The sequence below is a fragment of the Chenopodium quinoa genome, unplaced genomic scaffold, assembly GCF_001683475.1.
Source record: "Chenopodium quinoa cultivar QQ74 unplaced genomic scaffold, ASM168347v1, whole genome shotgun sequence".
Classification (NCBI taxonomy): Eukaryota; Viridiplantae; Streptophyta; class Magnoliopsida; order Caryophyllales; family Amaranthaceae; genus Chenopodium; species Chenopodium quinoa.
The window spans coordinates 3,594,318-3,598,666 of record NW_018743206.1 but is presented as its reverse complement, the minus strand read 5'-3'; the positions used below and the strand labels follow the sequence as shown (position 1 = coordinate 3,598,666).

Below are 4,349 nucleotides of genomic sequence, written 5' to 3'. Positions count from 1 at the left end.
AAAAAAAAATAACAATAATAAGAAATGGAAAATAAGAGCAGAGCATGTGTTAAAGGACGAAGGAAGAGACCCGTGAAAAAAAATTTGATAACGGGTTTCATATCCTTTCATCTTTTGTTCTTCAATCAAGTGTGTGGGCCCTACTACACCTAAGAGACCCGTTGAGTGCATATTTAGGTCTTTTATAACTCATATATTCTTAAGTGATGGGCCCTAAGATACATAAGAGATCTGTTATATTAAATATTGGATCTCTTTCATCAAACAGACCCGTTCCTTAAATAACGGGTCTTTAATAAGCGGTATGTTTTCCAAGTTTTGTAGTATTGACTTTATAGACAATTCTGAGGAGATAGACGTTAAACTCCCTGGGTCTTCTTTAACTAGGGACGAGCGTAAGGCTGTCCGAGACGTTATTCAACAGGTCGTCCAGGCAGAGACTCAGAAAAAATACTGGGGTATCCACGATGGGCACCTCGGTCCAATGATCAACACCTATGTTGAGGTACCCGAACTCATCTACTTCTTTAAAACTTGGCCAATTTCCTTTATCTTCTCTTTTTTTACTTATCTTTGTTTATTCGTCCACTGCTTCTTCTTAGGCTCTTTGCCGTATAGGACTAGCGTCCGTAGCAGAGGTGTGAGATTCAGTCGGCTTGGGACGAGAACACTGGCCTGCTGACTATTAAACAAGTCCGCCACCAGACTGCGATGAACGCCTTGGCTAAGAAAGAAGCCAAACAGACTAAAGACATTGTCAAAATTGACGATGCTCTTAAGTAGGAGCGGCTCGCCAACAAGGCTCTCACCAAAGAGAGGGACGAGGTTGTCACTTAGGAAGCCAGTTGGAAGGAGGCGGATGAAAAGGCACAAGGCAGAGCTAGAGATCAGCAGGGAGGCCTTGAAAATAGCCTTAAAGGTAGCAGATGATTGGAATCAGGAGACCGAGCGTCCACTACACCAAAAACTAGATTAGAGATCGCAAGATATAGAACGGTTACCAAAGATAGGCGTTCTCCAGGAGAATATAGAACATATTTATATAAGAGACGTTCTATATGTTAATACATATGGAACGGTTATCATAGTTAACCGTTCTCTATTTGTTTTTACTCAATTAATTAAAAAATAATAATTAATTATTATAAATGATATAGAGTGGTCATCTTGACAACCGTTTTGTAATGTACAATAGTATTAATTACAAGTATTTTTTTTCTTTAAATTAGGAGGAAATTATATACGGAGTACCCCTTAAAAAAAAAAGAAATTATATACTGAGTAATAATGTACCATTGTACCTAAATTGAAGCATGCGTTCATCACTTTCACTCGAATACCTTGAAAAAAAAACAAAGTACTTAAAAAAGTGGAACCTCCACCGTCGACCATCATTATTAAAAAAAACCGCCAGCCGCTTACTGTTTTGTTCCACCGCCGCACCGCTGCTCCACCGCCGCACCATTGCTCCACCTCCGCACAACGTCTGCACCACCGCACCTGTTCGCTGAGGCATTGAGGTAGGCTCGAATTTTTTTTTTTTTTTAAACAAAGGTTCGAATTTTTCTTGTCATAGAGAAATTGGATTTTGATAATTTGTCAATCTTATTGCATGAATCATTCGAATTATGATGGAAATATAAGTAAATTTGTAGATAACATCTATTAAAGTAAATTACAATTCGAATTTTAGGTAATTGAAAAAAACTTCAAAGTTCTAGTTTTAGGGATAAATTCAGTCGATTATTTTATGCAAATATTTCAGTCATGATGCAGTAATTTAATCAAATTACCCTTAATTTTGTCAAATTTATATTTATTTTAGTAGTAATCAAAATTATTTTAGCCAAATTAATCATACCTAAGTCAAATTTAGAACCCTAATCAGATAAAGAAAAAGGGGTAGGGGAAATTGATTACGACTAGATTATTGTGCTCTATTAATTTCAAATACTTTGCAAAATATTTAGAAATATTGATTCACTTTGCTTTTCTTTCATAAAAGGGTTGTTTATGAGATCTTGTGATAACTAAGTTTCTAGTAATCTATAAGAGTAGTCATGGTTATTACTATGCTTACAATGATGAGTAAGGAGTGTGTAGTATTTTTCGGGAATTTGTGTTTCTGATTGTGAAGAGAGAAGAGAAGGGAATCATAAATAGTTGTAGTGGTTAAGATTTAGATGGATAAAACATATCACAAGGGCTGGAAATTTTAAGTTTATATACCATTAGCTTTGGTGGATATTGAGGCAACTAAATTATGCTTATTATGCTGTTAGACTATTTATATATTTTGTTCAGATGGGATGTATTTTATGATGGAGGTTTCTTGTGTACTCAAATTGAAAACTACGGTTTAAAATGTTATATTTTGATATACTTAGTTTTATTTAATAAGATGAAATTATTGTACACTAACAAATAGGAATGTATTTTACATTGTTTATCAGTATTTCAAGCAAGTTCCTCCTACACATTCTCAACAAATGATCGACGAGCTTATGGAAAGGTGGATTTCGTATGTTACTGGAAATGTGAATTGTAGATCAATATGGTATTGGTATATCTAAGCAATTTTTTTTTTTTTTTTTTAATAACTATTAATTAGAATGGTGTTTTGATACTTAACTCTCGTATTTGTTGTATAGCATAAATTTCGGGTGAATAATTTAGTTTAATTGTGGTTGGATATTTTAAATTATATATATGAAGTATATTTTGATGGTTTTGTAGTATCTGGAAATATATTTGGTTAATATTATTATATTGAAATTTATATTGTACATACAGGATCATAATTTATTTTATACTGGAACTGTGGTATTTTTCTTACAGGATATATGTAAGAGATAAAATACAGGAATAATCTTTATCAAAAAAATACAGGAATACGAGAAATGATACAAGTATACAGCAAAATAAAGGAATAATACAGTAGCAATAAAATGTAATATATGGCTGGATTTTTTTTTTATTTAAAAAAAAACATTAGAAAACTGTTATCTAACTTTACCGTTCTATAATGTAATGCAATATAGAACGGTTAAGTAGCCTAACCGTTCTATTTTCCTTCCTTAATTTACGTTTTTAAGAAGGGAAGAGAGAACGGTTGTGACTAATAAACGTTCTCTATTTAGTAGTATATAAAACGCCTCACTGGCCCGTTCTCTATACTTTATACATCGCTTAGTAGAAGAACGCCTCTAAGGCGATCTATAAAGCCTATTATAAAAGTTCTCTAACGCCTTTTTTGTTGTAGTGGTCTTTGGAAAGAAGTGTAGGAGCTAAAACAACAAATTAATGCTCCAAGGCCAATCCCTCTAGCAGACGTTGTCCAGATCGAGCAAGCCACCCTTACTCTCCTCAAAAATTGATTTGATGAACTCTTTGGGATGATGGTTGAAAGAATTTAGCTCAGCTACTATCTAGAGCGCTTCACCAGAAGACTAGACTTCAAAACCATGTGAGACGAGTGTGAGGCCGTTGGGAAGCATGTCTCTCCCTTTGTCGAGACCCCTTCCCCCGTCAAGAGCAATGTTGAAGATGGAGAGGACGAGGAAGAGGAGGCGACCAAGGATGAGGAGCCACCCCAGACTAACAATGCGGCTAATGTTGGTGATGGTGGCAAGGAGGCTGCCAAGTGAGGAGCCTACCTCTTCTACAACTTTAAGCTTATGTCTTCTTTTTTTTTTTTAATTTCTGCCGAACAAATTTTTTTTATTGCGCCTGCTTTAAGTGGTTTGGTAATGATATTTTGCCGCCTTCTAAGCGGTTTTAATTTATGTTAACTTTTTCGCCATCTGATTGGTTTTATGGATTTTTATGTATTTTCATACTTAGCAATTTACGCATCTTATTTATGCTTTGTATTTCTTTTTCGTAAGAATAATGGGGTATGCCCTTTTATTCGGCGTTTGCCAAGTCTACATTCTGAATAGTTTGATTAACTTAGTAGATTTTATACCTTGAAAGGTATGACAATAAGTAAGCTAATCAAATCATAATAATGATTTCCCTTGGACTAGGCTAACGCCAAATCAACATTAATTATGCAACCTTTTTATTGGCTTTGTATGAGTCGTTTGTTGAAGTTATCGCTCAGAAATACCCAAGAAATATAAAGTATTCTCTCAACTTGTAAATTTCCGTTTACTAGGAGCGTACGCCTAGGAAAGTCTTTTTCCTAAATGGGTAATACATACCTTAGTCAAATTTAGAACTTTGTGCTTTCTTTGTTTCGGCCTGGTGGGGCTGAATGATAAGATTTGCCTTTTAGGCTAAGTGGCCAAGTGGTTTAACAAAGTAGGTCCTTACTACACTTTGTATTCGGCATCTTTTAGGGACTT

General features: G+C 34.7%; 1 long non-coding RNA gene across 1 annotated transcript; it reads left to right on the top strand.

Moving 5' to 3' along the window:
• The first annotated feature begins 1,125 nt into the window (after positions 1-1,125).
• On the top strand, positions 1,126-3,973 carry LOC110733997. The gene is made up of 3 exons (XR_002513736.1): positions 1,126-1,520; positions 2,454-2,557; positions 3,263-3,973. It is a non-coding gene; the product is annotated as an uncharacterized LOC110733997 (long non-coding RNA).
• Positions 3,974-4,349: the final 376 nt, after the last annotated feature.